Source organism: Dipteris shenzhenensis, chromosome 25, assembly GCF_047967505.1.
Source record: "Dipteris shenzhenensis isolate YYH24624 ecotype China chromosome 25, Dip_SZ_1.0, whole genome shotgun sequence".
Lineage (NCBI taxonomy): Eukaryota > Viridiplantae > Streptophyta > Polypodiopsida > Gleicheniales > Dipteridaceae > Dipteris > Dipteris shenzhenensis.
In genome coordinates this window covers 44987626-45004504 of record NC_141620.1, presented here as the reverse complement: position 1 = coordinate 45004504, position 16879 = coordinate 44987626, and the positions used below count along the sequence as shown (strand labels likewise).

The following is a 16879-nucleotide window of genomic DNA, read 5'->3' as shown; positions in this document are numbered from 1 at the left end:
AACTTTGAAGTAGGGCCTTTGCAACTTTGGGTTTTGAAATTTCGAATTTGGAATGAGCCTAACATCTCACTTTTTAAATTTTCTTTCTTGTTTTTAATAAATTCCCCTACTTTTCCGTTGCATTAAGCTTGAATTCGAGGATATCCTGCTTAAATTATTTGGAATGTATATGTGGTTTTAATTAATTGGAAAGGGGGGGGGGGTGGAAAATCGGGGTTTTGGTGGTGGATGATGGTTTTAATGTATTTGAAAGGAAGGGGGGGGGGGGGGGGGGGGGGGGGGGTTGGGGCGAGAGGGGGGTAGATATGTTATAAAACATTAATTGGAGGAGGGGGCCAAGTCAAACGCGAGTGAATGCAACGTGGCGTGCTAGTCAATGCAACTTGGCGCGCATGCAATAAACGGGACTTCCGGTTGCACACAGTGCAACCGGTATCGTCTCACTGATCTTCTGATCTACAGACACGCGGGGATGCGAATCCCCCAGCAGAGCTTGTCACTGACTGAGCGATCTCCCCGCTAAGTCCCTAGCGTCTGGAGCAATTCAAGGAGCTCCTCTTAACTACTATACACTTGTGAGCAGACCATGGATGACCTGTGGGTGAGCAATCTTGCCTGTCCATGAGCCTTGGGCATGCCCACGTCGTGCATGTGCGTAAACACCCTAACCGAAATTGAACCACACTCCTCATATTTTATCGAATTTTTAAAGGAAACAAGGTGAATGATATTAAATCATTCAAAAGGCCTACCCAAGATCAAAAAAGCAAACAAAAAAGAATCCACTGGAGATGGTGTGGAGGAAGACTGCAGGAGAAGAGAGAGAGAGAGAGAGAGAGAGAGAGAGAGAGAGAGAGAGAGAGAGAGAGGGGGGGGGGGGGGAGTGAGAAAAGGTATGGGGAGAGAGAGAGAGAGAGAGAGAGAGAGATAAAGTCAACCACTTGAAAGTTTGCATTCAAGTCCATACTGGAGCTAATGAAGAGAAGCCAAGTCACTATTCACACAACATTTTTCTCAACAAATCACAAAACATGGGATTTCACATTTTGAAGGTTTTTCTTGAAAATTTGCCGATGTTTTAGCTAAAATATAACAAAATTGCCTAAAATTTCGGAGATTTTACAAACTCGATAAAATATTTTTTACGAGTGAGTGAAAAATGTTGCAAGTTCATCTATATCTACATACTATCTAATAGGCAAGACTGACACGTGGCAATCAGAGGTGAGCTTGGCTCTTCGCCCTCCACACGCACACATGCACACACACGCACACGCATGCATAAAAAGAAGGACCAACCTAGAGTAATGGAGTGTGAGAGGGAGGTACTATTGCTATGAAACGTGCATATGGAGATGAATTGGACGGGAGTCCCTACAATACAGCATGCAAAGAATTTTTTAAAGAACTCTCTCTCTCCCTCTCTCTCTCTCTCTCCACCCCTCACACCCCTCCCCCCTCTCAAGTGCTTTTGTCTTGGGTCGGTGCAGGGCTCAGGTGGCAATCAAGTGGTGGAGGATTCTTCGAATGGCTCAGGTACTACTTGGATACACCTCAAGCATCGAGTTATGCCCTCGAATGGGCTTTTATCATGTTCGTTGAAGCTTTTTCCATTGATCGAATGGGGAACGAGCACTTGTGATGAAGATAAGCTATGAGCATCCTTCCATGAAATTACAAGGAAGAGATTGGTGTTGAGTTGTTAATGGTTTGGTGGTGCCAATTGAGTTTGTTTGAGCTTCCCTTCAATTTGTCAATTGTCATGGTGCTGTTAAATTTTTATGGATAGAAGGTTGGAAATCAATAGCAAGTGAGTCGGACATGAGGTGGCTAGCGATCGAGTGGGTATACTATATGGAGCCTAAACCGAGAAACACCAGTTATGAGCTTGATCGAGTTCCAACTTCCCCTTCAATATGTGCGGGCACTGTTATATTTTTATTGGACAATTCTAAAGTTGCTCCATTATTTCCACCCTTCCAACATAGCAAGTGCTTCTATAGATTGACGAAACACCAACCAACACAGCAGTTGGCCTGATTTAGGATGCTAGCATCTAAGTTCCTGTCCTCAAGGCTAGTGCCAAAGACCGTGTTTTGAGAAGTTTGTGCCTAGCCATTTGCTACAAAAGAATTAAGGAATGGGCGATCATTAGATCTCCAAGCAAGCCTTCTACGTGATTCTTACGCTATTATACTCCCAAGAAATCTGTTAGTGAAGGCTACACCTTCTAATTTCGTGCACAAATTCATAGAATCTCTCACTGCTGCTCACTGTCACTTGAGCGTTCCCCGATCATGCTTAAGGCTATTCTTAAAATTTCTATCTTCATGCTTTGGGTGCTCTAACACTACTAATGAGTGCGCACTCAATTGATCTCAAGGTACCATCTCTCAAAAGTGTACTATAATTATACTCGGAACGGAGTAATGCCCATAACGCTTTCTTAACAGTCCTCCAGGAAGAAAGGCCGTGCTTTGAATCAAGCAAGGCTGAGGCTCATCTGCTATGAGGTGCATGACTGATGTGCCCTTGGGTAGCACACAGAAACTACTTCGTGGAGCGAAACGCCCATGATGGTGTGAAGGAGCTGCTGAAGAGCCTGAAAAAGAGATGGTCGAAGGTAGAGATGCTGCGTCAGAAGAAAACATCTAGCTAGCAAATGAGCGTGACACGCTGAGCAAGAATCAAGAGGGGGATCAGCCACGCATCAAATCCAACCCCCATCTTTTGCGCACGCCCTTGCAAAAAAGTTGTCAGGCGGGTTCACCGATATAGACGATGCGCTAGCCGAGAAGGTGCTAGGTGAGGAATTCGAGCGGCGTGCGAGGGAGCAAATGAGCATGACACGCTGAGCAAGGATCAGGAGGGGGATGAGCCACGCATCAAATCCAACCCCCCATCTTTTGTGCACGCCCTTGCAAAGAAGCTGTCAGGCAGGTTCACCAATATAGACGATGCGCTAGCCGAGAAGGTGCTAGGTGAGGAATTCGAGCGGCATGCGAGGGAAAATGTCAAAAAGCCCTGGTTTGAAACCAAGAAAAAGCACCCTGTTTCTGTAAAGTTGAGCTCGCAGACCTCAAGTTGGAGCTCACACGCTTGGTCAAGGGGGGCGTTTACCTGTTCTTCACAAGAAAGACACCGTCGATGCGTGAACTAGAGGAGCTTCTTCTGTATGAATGTGATCTACCATCGGTTGGGTACACTGCAAGGTTCCTGGGAAAGGGAATTTTCCTGCTCTGGATGGCCTCGAAACAGTTGCGAGATGAGTTGGTTGCTAAATCTCTTGCATTCGCTGGGACTGCCGTTCTCGTCATTCCTTGGAGCCTTGCCTTCATTCTAGAGTTGGTCTATTGTGAACCGATGGCTGCATTCTAGAGTTGGTCTATTGGGTAAACAAGAAGATGGTGCATAGAAAATGGACAGAGAGATTTCGAATGCTTGTTGGTAGGGCTTGTATGGCCATTCCTTCTTGGCTTGCGTTTTATTGGAGGAGCTTTGCTAGTCCGAGGTGTTGGTGAAGTTTCCACTTTTCGACAATCAGTGCTAGTGCAACGTTTGTGTGGCCTTTCGATCATTTCTTGGAACATGTTGCTATGCATAAGATGGGGGTCAGACAAAATTTATAAGAGCATGCTACATGCACAGACCACCATCTACTATCTTTTGTTGATCTCCTTGCTATTTGAACCCTTCGTTGTTGCTATCGTCGTCATTTATTCTGCTCTTGCAGCCATGGCCTCTCCCTCCCACGTCTCTGCTTCTGAATCCATGGGGTCTATTGGTGGAAGCGATACATTTGGAAGAGGTTGTGGTGTGGATGGTGTTCGATTGATGTAGATTTGTCGTTGCTTCCTTCCTTCCTTCAATTTTTTTGCACTTCCTTTCATTGAAAAACGTTGCATGGCCGTCCTTTTTAGAGCTGGAACGATTTGCAACAAGCACTTACGTTGACGCTGTTCTAGAAAATAGAGAAGATTCCTCATGGTTTTTACTGTAATTAAATGGAGATTCATTTGCAACTGGTAGTAGTTTTTCGTTGTAGAGAATGGAAGTCTGCGCAACCTTGTCAGCATGAAGCAAGAATTGGAGGAGTGTAACTGGAGTATGGAAGGTAGTGTGGGGGTTAAAGGTCACTGTGCCTTTACCCCGGTTATGTACAATACTTAAACACATATATAAATGACTGAAAAAGAAGATTAGGGTGGTTCAGCACCCACCAAAACTTGTGTGGCTCTCTGTCTCTCTCTCTCTCCTTCTTCCGTTCTTGCTTTTGTTGAGAGCACTCTCAACTGGTATCAGAGCCCGGGTGATCTACCTGAGCATGCATGAATGCTTGAAGCTCAGCAGCTCTATGGAAGGAAGGAGAAGCTCTGTGGGAAGCTTTGTGGGTGACTTTACTTGCATTCGAGTGTGTAGAGACCTTGGAGGAACCTTTGGAAAAGTCATTTTGGTTTTGCGAAGTGGTTTTGAGAGCCTGTTAAGAGTTTTTAAAGAAAAAGTCGTTTTTTGAGCTTTTACCTCTTCCCTTCGATGGCAGAGGCTCCGTATTGACTTGTAGAGGCAACTATTGCTTGCTTTTGGTGTCCACTTCACTTCAAGAGCTTGGAAACACCTTCATTCTTGAATCTGGGATCATTTCATTGGATTTCTGACTCACTGTGTCACTTTCTACGTTTTTTGCCCGGGTGTTAGAACTCAAGTTTGGAGCAACCATTTGCAGATCTGTTAGTTCCGGTGGACTCAGGAGGTCCTAAAACTTCTATGTTGCTCATCATTCGCACTCCGGTGGAGTTTACAAATAGCTCTGTTTCCAAAAACGTTTTTCAATCCGTGTGTTGAACCTAGTGATTGAGACCACGGTTTCCAAAACCGTCTGTCCCATTACGTTTCGGACACCCAAAAACCCCTACTTATCAGTTCTTGTGCGATTCGATGGAGGATTTTCAGAGTTATAGATCTCTGTGTATTCGATTTCGTATCTCTGTTATGCATTTTTCATTCTAAGGTTTTGAAACCTTAGATTTATGCCACATGGCAATGGATAAGTGTTGACTCCCATTTCTCACTCATCGGTTGGGATTTTGGAGTTCTGGCAGAAGAGAGATATCTGCAAATTTTCTTGCTGAGTCCGATTATGCAATGGTGCCCATGTTTTGAGGCATCTCAGGTTCTATTTTCAGTAGCGGTCATTACCGTGGGACTATGATTTCTTGAGCATACCTTATGCAGATCACTCTGGTTGTAGTTTGAGCACTGTGCACTCATTCGTGGTATGCATTGGGTTGTAGTGGATGATTTATAGGCCATTTGGATGCATTACGGTCCTTATTGGATGCGCTGATAGGCCCAAATTGCCTTGTGGGATGCTATTTTTTATGGACGCTTTGCACATGGATGCTATTTTATGCTAAGGGACAGCTTTGACACATTGCAGGTGATGCACTGATAGTGCTATGCTCTCTTGGATGAGATATTATTGATGCATATGCCAGTGGATGGTGTTTATGCTTGAGTCATTTGGCACTTATTGGCATTTTCTTTTGGGCCAGATTTGCTCATATGGATGCATAGTATATGCACATGAGTCAGATGCATCTTTTGATGCTTTGAGCTTTGAGTTTTGGTGATATTTCACTCTATTGTGGCATACACATTTGGGTGCACCTAGTATTTGGTGTGATTCTCTCTTGCAGGCACTAGCATTTGGGATTTTGTTTCATTTGCATCATGGCATCCTCTTCCATGTCTGAAAAGGAGTTTTTCAGCATTAAAAGTTTGATGGGACAAACTTTTCTTGTGGAAAGAACAAATAAGGGATGTGCTTATTCAAAAGAAGCAGATTAAACCCTTGGTAGGGATTGAAGCTAAGCCTGCAAATATGTCTTAGGATGATTGGAATGAGTTGGATGCATTAGCAAAGTCTACTATTAGACTTCATCTTGCAGAGTCAGTTTATTTCACAATAGTAAATGAGCAGACTACGGAAGATTTGTGGAAGAAACTGTGTGCCACTTATGAGAAGGAAACTGCCTCTAATAAAGTTTACCTCATGAAGAGGTTGTTTGAGCTGCAGATGAAGGAAGGGGTCTCCATTGCTTCTCACTTGAATGAATTCAATATTATTTTCAGCCAGCTTTAGGCTCAGAAGATGAATTTTGATGTGGAGCCTAAGGCAATATTTCTCTTATTTCATTGCCATCCTCATGGGATACCTTCCGTACAGCTGTCAGTAACTCTGCACCTAGTGGAGTACTAAAATTTGATGATGTTGTGGGTAGCTTGTTGGCCGAGGAGATTAGACAGAAGTCTATGGATGGCAACAAGCAGGATGCAGCCTTAAATGTGCAAAGGGGCAGATCACAGTTCAGGGGGAAGTCCCAAGAAAGAGGGAAGTCACGTAGCAAATCCAGGGCACAGAACATTGAGTGTTACTACTGTGGCAAGTAGGGCCATATGAAAAAGGATTGCGACAAGCTAAAAAGAGAGCAAAAGGATAAGAAAAAAAATGCAAATTGGGGTGCAAATCAAAAGGAAGAGAGTCCAAGGGAGGACAAAGGAAAAGTGAAGATCGAGGAGATCAATGCAGTCACACATGATAGTGACAATGACGTTCTCTTCATGTCTAGTTTATCTGCAGAGTTGCTTACCACTTCAGATGATGCATATTCCCAGGATTGGATTTTGGATTTTGGTGCTTCATTCCATGTTACTCCCCATAGGGAATGGTTCTCCACTTATGACAGTGGAAAGACAGGTTGTGTGCATCTTGAAAATGACTATGCATGTGACATAGTGGGAGTAGGTGACATAAAGTTTTCTTTTGCAAATGGGTCTGCATTTGTTTTGAAACATGTGAGACATGTGCCTAAGCTGACCAAGAGTCTTATTTCAGTGGGTCAGCTAGATGATACTGGTTTTCACACCACTTTTGGCTCTCTGTCTCTCTCTCTCTCTCCTTCTTCCATTCTTGCTTCCGTTGAGAGCACTCTCAACTGGTATCAGAGCTTTCAGAGTTGGAAAATTCAGAAGGGCTCCATGCTTTTGGCCAGGGGTGCCAAGTGTGGGACTTTGTATCCCTTACATGTATCAGGGGTATTTGATCATGTTGTTGCAATAACCGAGAGCCAAGCACTTCTTTGTGGCATTGCAGGTTGGGGCACATGAGCCAGAATGGAATGAAACTCTTATGTCATTTGGGTTATGTATCGTATTTGAGTTTCTCTTATTTTGAATTTTGTGAGCATTGTCTCTATGGGAAGCAGACTAAATCAGCCCATAGAAGAAGGGGAAAGAAAGAGTTTGAAATGCTTGATTTGGTGCATTCAGATGTATGTGGTCCCATGCCTACACGGTCATTAGGCGAGGCTGAATACTATGTGACATTCATTGATGATGCAACTAGGAAAGTGTGGGCTTATGCTATAGCTCGGAAGAGTGATGTGCTCCAGGTATTTCAGAAATGGCTGGCCTTGGTTGAGAATCAATCAGGTAGAACGCTTAAATGCCTACGGACTGACAATGGTGGAGAGTATCTCTCTCATGACTTTCAGCATTTCTATGATACACGTGGGATTAAGAGGGAGCTCACATCCCCTCGTACAGAGCAAAATCCAATTACAAAAAAGATGAACCATACCATTCAAGAAAGGTTGCAATGCATGCTTTCCAATGCAAGTCTTTCTGGTGGTTTTTGGGCTGAGGCAATGAAGACTGCAGTGCATGTGATCAATAGATCACCTAGTAAGAGTTTGGATGGTGGTATTCCTGAAGAGGCATGGAGTGGCAAGAGCCCTCTTACTCTCATTTGCGTATATTTGGGTGTAAGGCATATGCACATGTGCCAAAAGAGCTTCGAAAGAAGCTGGATCCTAAGTCTAGGAAATGCATCTTTCTGGGTTATGGTAAAAGTGGAGAGATGGGCTATCGTCTCTGGGATCCAGAAGCAAAGAAGATCATACGCAGCCATGATGTGGTCTTCAATGAGAAGAAGATGCATAAGGCACCCATGAGGGATGTGGAAATGAGGAGAATCACTTTCCAGGATGTGAATCCACCTGCATATGTTGATAGACAGCAAGCTGTCGATGCACCAAATGTGCAAGAAATAGTACCACCAAGTAGTCCCACAGGTATACAATCAAGGGTACATGATGGATCATCTATTGGTGGAAATGATGAGCCAAATGTGGCTGATATGAAGGTGGGACAGCAAGCTGAAATGCCCTTGAGAAGATCATCTAGAGTGTCTAGACCGCCTGATAAGTTTGTTCCAGGGGTAGACTATGTGATGCTTACTGAATGCGGGGAGCCTTCTTGCTACAAAGAGGCTATGATGCATGAGGATCAACGCAAGTGGGAGTATGCTATGCAATCAGAGATGAGTTCACTTATGAAGAATAAGACTTGGGACTTGGTTTCTTTGCCACATGGAAAGAAAGCATTGCCATGCAAATGGGTCTACAAAATGAAGGTCACAGGTGATGATGTGCCTAGGTACAAGGCCCGTTTGGTTGCTAAAAGGTTCAAGCAAGAGAAGGGTGTGAACTTTGATGAGATATTCTCTCCGGTTGTGAAGATGACCACACTTAGATGCATGCTTGGACTAGTGGCAGTAGAGGATATGGAGCTTATGCAGATGGATGTCAAGACAGCTTTCTTGCATGGGGATTTGCATGAGGAAATTAACATGGTGCAGCCGGAAGGCTTTGAAGAAAAGGGCAAAGAGCATTTAGTTTGCAAGCGAAAGAAGAGTCTCTATGGTCTTAAGCAAGCCCCTAGAGAATGGTATCAAAAGTTTGATGCTTTCATTCGGTCTCAGGGTTTTAGAAGGAGTGAAATTGATCACTGCCTCTATACTAAAAGGGCTAAGGATAATAGCCTGATAATCTTGGCACTATATGTGGATGATATGCTATTGGCTAGCAAGAATACTTATGAGCTAGATGCATTAAAGGCCAAGTTGCATGAGGCCTTTGATATGAAGGATTTGGGACTTGCAGGTCATATTCTTGGTATGCGCATCACGCGTGATCGGAGTAGGAAACTTCATTGGCTTTCACAGAAGGAGTATGTTACAAAAGTATTGCAGTGTTTCAATATGGAGGGGGGGAAGGCAGTGAGTACTCCATTGCCTCCATATGTGAAACTGAGTCATACAGATAATCCCAAATCAGACGAGGAAAGGGCCATGATGGCCAAAGTTCCTTATGCGTCAACGGTTGGGAGTCTTATGTATGCTATGATAGCTACTAGACCAGACATTGCATTTGCAGTGGGAGTTGTTAGCCGGTATATGGCTAATCCAGGAAAGAGGCATTGGGAGGTCGTTAAGTGCATCATGAGGTACATGAAGGGTACCAAGGAGATGTGTATCTGCTTTGGTAAAGGAGACATGTGTGTACTCGGGTACACAGATTCAGACTATGCAGGGCATGTGGATAGTAGGAGATCCACTTCTGGTTATGTGTTCACCTTTGCACGTGATGCAGTGTCGTGGATGTCTCGCGCACAGAAGTGCGTTGCTTTTTCTACCACAGAGGCTGAGTATGTTGCAGCCACAGAGGGTTGCAAGGAGGCTATATGGCTTGATTAGCTAGCTTGATTAGCTAGTGGGAGATTTGGGGATTCATACAAGTGTACCGACATTGCATAGTGATTCCATGAGTGCTATTCAGGTAGCACGGAATCTGGTCTTTCATGTAAAGACCAAACACATTGAGGTCAGGTACCATTTCATCAGGGAGGTACTTGAGGACAAGTGCATAGAGCTTGTCAAGGTTCATACAGATGATAACCCTGCAGATATGCTGACGAAGAGTCTACCTAGTCAGCGGTTTGAGTATTGTCGTGTATTGATGGGCATTGGATAGTATGCCCACTGGTTGTTCTCCCTTAAAGGCACATTGTCCTTTAAGTGGGAGGTTGTGGGGGTTAAAGGTCATTGTGCCTTTACCCCGGTTATGTACAATACTTAAACACATATATAAATGAATGAAAAAGAAGATTAGGGTGGTTCTGCACCCACCAAAACTTGTGTGGCTCTCTGGCTCTCTCTCTCTTTCTTCCGTTCTTGCTTCCGTTGAGAGCACTCTTAGGTAGTCCTCCTGCTTGCCCATATTTGCAAGTTATTACCCTGCATCAACCGTCTATGTAGCACCATAAGAATTTTTTTTTCCATGTGTGAAAGTATGACTCTAACAACCTGATTTTCTGCACCAAATGAATCAAGAAATAATAAAAATAGCGTGGAGATACCGTGCCAAACAGAATACAAAGGATCTCTTCTGGATGTGAAGCAGGAAACAAACGAATCTGATTTTGTAATGCAAGACAGTAGTTACGTTCTTCAACCCAGCACCGAATGTGAGGGTACTTCCAAGGAAAACGTATGCTATAAACTTTCTGTATTTTTCATTATTGGTGTCTGTTTTTTTTTAGTGCATGTTGCCCTGACACTTTTCCTCATTGTGTCTTGTGTGAATGACAGGGTTGTGCTCAGACAGCCCTATAGTTAATCCTAATGTTCATGATCCTATTGTTCATGCTGCAGCAACTAGTAATGTATTGCACCTTCTGTCTTTCATTTCATCGTTTCTCTTGGTGGACGGTTTTTATGGACATTGTTTTCATATGTTACAGGGTCTACTGTGGGTGCTACACCTAATGCTTACAAAGGTCATGTTGGCTGCTGCCATGATGCGCCAGTGTAGTGAAACCTTTGGCTGTTGGAAGCACTGGGAAGAAGTCATTTCATGTTGCAGCCAAATATGCATATGAAGAAGGTATGTTTATTTCTGATTGCATTTCCTTACTAGCAGCATAACAAACATATTGACAATGTCGATGCTTTCCATAAATTGTATTGCATGATATTTTTTTAGGAACCCCCGGTTATGCACATATTGCACCACCTACGGTGGTTGTGTGTGGACACTGTCTCTCTAGCTTACTCCACCTACATGCAACCCATATGTGTTCAAGATAAAGCTTTCTATTGTGGTGTGTGTTTGTAGGTGTAGTCAAGGTTACTTTTGGTTTATGTAGAGATTTCCACAGACAGTGAATTTCCATTTTGACAGTGCTATCTTGTGATAGTTGTAGCTATGTTACTGATTGGAAATAGTTCATCAATTTCTATTTCATATACACTTTACGGAATTCATTGCTAGTTGTTTGTCATTACTGTTGTTGTGACAGAATTCACAAAGCAATCCTGAGAGATAGTGTAAACATGTTATCAACTGTGTTCATTTTGTTTCATCTCCTGTGCCATTCTAATCATTACAATTTGTAATCTATTTACATGTGCAATTCTCGCATGTCATAAATTTATTCGCTACGCTTTGGATATTTTGAACATACCGGCCCACAAACTTAAATTTCCATTTTGACCCAAGCCCAATATGTTTCATTTGACATTATATGCTTAGAAAATGAATTTGTATATGATATAATTTCGCATGTTGAAATGTTTTTGCTCCGTTTTCAGCAACAAGGCAATCATCAATCAAAAGGGAATATGAAGATGATGCTACATCAAATGCATCACTCCGAGATAGGCATACTGAACCAACCGCAGTTATTCGTGGGGAACCATTTGATGGTACCATTTCCTTCTTTCCTGAATCTACCATTGCATTATACTTTCCTTGGGTAGTGGAAACAATGAAGTCAGGCTTGGGTAACATATCCACAGTGGCTAGAACACTTGCTTTCGTGATCATAAAGGTGGACTGTAAGGGCGGATCAAATGATCAAGTTATTATTGCTGATGGGCCTTGCAATGAGGACCGTGCTGTGGTAAGTTTGCTCTCACAACCCATTTTGAATCAATCATTTGACAAAGTGCATGCACTGACATTTGTCTTTACCACGGCTGACCTTTGTGAACGAGCGTAGGAATGTCCAAGCACAATTAATTCAAGAGTTCCACGAGAATGGAATTGTGATGCATAGTTTGAGAAACGTTTCATACATGCGTGCATGAGACTGTCTGTGTATGTTTGATTTCACAATCCTTGGAGAGGTTCCAGAGGGTGCACAGAGGGAAGAGCTGAAGCAAGTCTTCATCGACCAAGTATCTGGATTGGGATATGGATGAAAGGTGAGCACACATGCTTTCTGATTTTACACAATTGCCACGCTGAATTATGTCTTTACCATGGGATTCTTCACTTTACTGGATTGAATGGTCATCTTTTAGAGTATCATTGCTCAATATGTTCTGGCACACGAGTTAATAGAGGCCCAACCCGCCCATTCCACTTTACTTTGTGAGGCAACACATCCAGTGATCCCCGTGGCATCTCTTAAGGGCAGAATTCTGATGCAAGATGGCAGTGACATTTTTGTTCAGATTACAGGTTCCCATGTTGATGCTGTCCTTTTTGTACAAACTCCTTTTATTATCTTGCATAATGATAGTATTGTACATGTGCATTCAATGCTGTTAGAGCTGAAACCCACTGGTCAATTTACAGTAACCAGTTATGGGCATGTGATTGCATTCAATCATCGATGCAGAGTGACTCGATTAGTTTATGGACATGTATAGTCCTTCATAGTTTCATTTCTGTTCCTAAGGACAGCAGTAGCTTTTTTGGCTTGCAGTTTTACTATGGTTTGACTGGAGAGGACTGTTACGTCCAATTTTGGGTTGTGTTCTTTTACTATTATTGAGTCCTTGATTGGCTTGCACAACAGTGCAGCCTCTCATTTTGGATTTCTGCATTTTAATGTATTGACTCAGACTGAATTTGATGTATCCTTTTGGATTGCAGTAACTCCACTTTTTGGTTCATTAGTGCTGTCTATGTTATTCTCTGGCACAAGAAGAATATATTAATGCAAATGGACATTTCTTTGAATTACATTGTCATGCTTTAATTTGTCTTTAATTATAAGCGATAAGTATGTTCATTATATTTGAAGGAAGCATTTGCTACACTTAATAAGTTGGATATCATTTTTTGGGATGCATTCTTATTATGCAGTGACACAGTGAAAATAGATTGTCCATTTTGTTTCTGGTTGCGACGTTCTTTTATGGAAAAAACTGTCAAATAAAAACATGTCTGCTTTCTTTCAGTTCCACTCATGTTGTTGAGGTCTCTTTGATTATAGTCACGCTGCAAGTGGTGGTCAATTCATTAGCTTTGTAAGACATACTTGGCTGTTACTGGAACTGTGATGACAACAACTACGCTTATAGCAAACATCATGTACTTCCGCTGCCAGACATCTTAAACAAATGAGCACACGCTTGCTTACAACGATCATTCACTATTATGCTGAAAACTAATTAGCCTTTGTTTATTGTTGAGCAAATGTAACGCACATTAACATTTTGTAAATGGGATGTTTGTGAGCACATAAACAGATATGACATAGGTAGAAGCAAAGACTTTCTTCACCAAAATCCTAACAACACAGACATCATTAAGCCCATTGTCCTTTTGATCGAAAATCTATCATATGCAAAGTTGACACACACTCTGGATATCCATAAGAAAGTCCATAATGATTCACGTATCCCCATGGTATTTGATTGCAAGAAATTTGCAAAAGATGGATTATAATGAAGTCAAAGAAGAGCATGTGTCATTCTATGTCCGAAATGGGTCATCCTCAAGGCTAATAATCCATGATTGCCTCAACCGCTTGTCTGTAGAATTGAAACATGCATTCAAAATTCTATTGTTTGATGGTACGCCTGTGCGTACATTGATGAGCATTGGGACTAGTGCATATCCCAATCACAAAGTGGTGATGGTTGACAAGACAACACAACCGCCATCCATCTTCCCATTGTTTCCTCCCACTCGTAAAAGGAAGTACACAGACTCGACAAGGCAAGATGAGCATGAATTGTGTCTTTTTATGTCCACCTTTCCGAAGCAATCTTCAGCAAAGGATATTGGCACATCCTTCGCATGCGCAGGCCACCAGGTTGCAAACAAGTTCAGAGCGGATGAGGTAGTGACGAATATTTACCGTATCCGAAAGCGGCGACACAATTCAAGCACGTCCATCAATAATTTTTAGTCTTTAAATGTAGCATTACAATAGCAACAACTACTAGATATTGATGTGCGAGCACATGCAAATCTCGGTTAACGAAACAAGATTACTGAAAAAACAAGCGCGAAAAAATTCGACTCTCCAATGAGGAATTGTACCAGCACAAAATAACAGATACACCCCAATATCCATGTGGGTGTTGCGGCATTCTAACATTTGGAAGAAAGCTAAGAAGACTTAGTAAGAAGAAGAACATCTTTGTGCAAGAACAACAGATACTTTCTTTGAAAAATGCACCTAAAGACGCGCTATCGCCTAGCTTGGTTCGATTAACATTGATAAGAGAGTCTTTGACATGCTACTTCATTGTAGGTAGGATGCGAGATGCGGGCGCCCTTTTTTTAAGGAAGTCTGAACACGAATGAGCTGCTGTGCGGTTTGAATTTAAACAGTTCGATGCTACTAATTCTGCCACCATAGAGAAGATTGAGTGAAGGCTATGGACGAGGAGCGAGAGTCTATGGCAGGGATGCTGCATTTAAGACAAAAGAATGGTTCTTATTTCCAACCGTAGAAACCTCAATCCGCAAGCTGATCACTTTCAATGATGAGCCTAAGATTCATACTTCTAGTGACAGAGCATGAAAGAACGCACACTACAAGCGGACAAATAAGTAGAGAACGCCGCTAGAACAAGCTACACTTAGCTACTTCTTCCCTGAGGATTTGCCACGGTCTTTATACACTCTGCAAGAAAGTTTTTCCAAAGTTTGGTTCTTCTCCTCCAAAAAAAATCGTCCTGCCATGGCCTTTTTCGATGACACTCTGCATAGACGTTTTTTTAAAGTTTGGTTCTTCAAAAAAAAAATCGCCCGAAAAAAGTTTGGTTCTTCAAGGGAGGACAGGTGCTGGTTCCTTGTTACGGGTATGTTGAAGTTCCTTCCTCACATAAAGGAGGCTACACTCGAGGCTCACCAGCCTTTAGTGCTAAGCTCGCAGCTTCCCTGCTTACATCTCCAAAACTATCTCCTTACAAAAGTTGTACTTGCAAGTGCATGCCCACCTGCACGAAAGAAAGATGCTATGTCAGGTCATACCTTGACAAAGAATTGAAAATTAAATGGAACTCTAGATAAGAATATCCCTCAAAGGAAGTTATCATGGAGATTACACATGCCATAGGAGCAAGTAATCATTTTGTTGTATTGTATGGTAGGCTCGTTGAAGGAGGCATCATGATGGCAGGAGTAGTATTTTTGCAACTGCAAGTCCAAGCATCGTTCACATAAGATCGCCACCAAGCTTGAGACTTACATCCTGCAAGTCCAAAGTTACCTTTTGCCACTCGAGCCAAGGTGCTATGCACCAATGAAGAACAAAACATCTGGAATGGCTTTGTAGAAAGAGCTCAAGACCTACCTTTGAGAGTATCAGTGTGCTCATGAGCAAGCTCTTCTACGATGATGGTGGCCATTTTGATATACTCCGTGAAGGCTTACATGGGGCTCCTACTTCTTACTCTGTATCAGTGGCCAAGTTGGGTTCTTTGTCCCATAGAGGGGCCACAAAGGAATCGCTTGAGGCTTCTTCAACAGATGCAAATAGTTATTGAATCCCTTCATTCTCTATCAACAGCACACGTTAGGATTAAGAGAGGGCCTACGTACACAGATATTTGGACTCAAACTATTCCCACAGTGATCGGAAGGGTTGAGGCTTGCTGCTGTGGATTTTCCAATAGGCAAAGTAGTTTCATCAAATAGAAGAGAAGAACTCGACCAAGTGATTTTTTTCCTTATGGTATGATATCTTTGGATCTCGGATTGTAAACCAATGGAGCTAAAGGTTATTTGTCTTAATGGAGCTAAAGGTTATTCGTCTTCAAGGAGATTGGATGAAACAAGCCTCGAGGAGAAAAGGCAAAGCCACATGCAAGGGAAATACTGAGCATAATTGAGGATGTCTCAAGGTTCCTAAGAACAACTTAGGCTACTTTGAAATAATTTGGCAAAAATTAACAAGCCTATAGTAATGAGCCTTAGAAGCAATCAATAAATCGGTAGAAATGGGTTACATAGTTTGTTCTTATTGTTTAAAATGTGGGAAAGTTCCCTTTATTTTAGTACTTTGAAACATTAATACTTGGTGTTCCTGACAGGCATGGTTCTAAATCCCACCCATAGAAGTTGTTCATCTCAAGAATGTCAACCAATAGCTGTGCAAACGCACGGCACTCCCATCGAGGGGGATCTGTTATAGCAAAGAAAGTCAATAATCATAATGTTGTTTGTTCAATATAATACTCAAACATCGCTTCAAAGCAATCATGCACCTGGCACTACCGCACTAGAGCGAGTGACAAATCTAAAGCTCCTGTCCATCATATTTAGTTGCATGCAAGAGCATGTCAGTGGGTTAAATAAAAACTCTTCATCAATACATGAGCTATAATGAAACTAATGTACAAACAATGAAACATATGTTTACATACTTGATTTCATTACTGCACTTACAGGACTTCCTTATACACAATGTTTGTAGTATATGGTACCCTTGAATCCTCGACGCTGGCCTCATCGGCTTTGTCTTGAACAAATACTTTGATATGACCTTGGGCCTTATTAATTGTCATGCCAAATGCTAATCGAATGGGGAACTGCCTCCTTCTCATATCAAATGATAGTTGCAAATTTCTTGGAATGAAGTTATCCTCGGAATAAAACCCTATCACTAATATGTGTACCAGTGATGATCTCGGCCTCCAACACCCTGGTGTGGAACTCTTTACATATCAATCGAGTGCCATTGCATAGTCCCTTCCTTGGGTCTAGGTTGTGTAGCAAAATGATTGGAGCAT

At 42.3% G+C, this 16879-nt stretch overlaps 1 long non-coding RNA gene across 1 annotated transcript; it reads left to right on the top strand.

Moving 5' to 3' along the window:
* The first annotated feature begins 10227 nt into the window (after nt 1-10227).
* LOC147885936 (uncharacterized) lies at nt 10228-11148 on the top strand. The gene is made up of 2 exons (XR_015543453.1): nt 10228-10558; nt 10642-11148. It is a non-coding gene; the product is annotated as an uncharacterized LOC147885936 (long non-coding RNA).
* Nucleotides 11149-16879: the final 5731 nt, after the last annotated feature.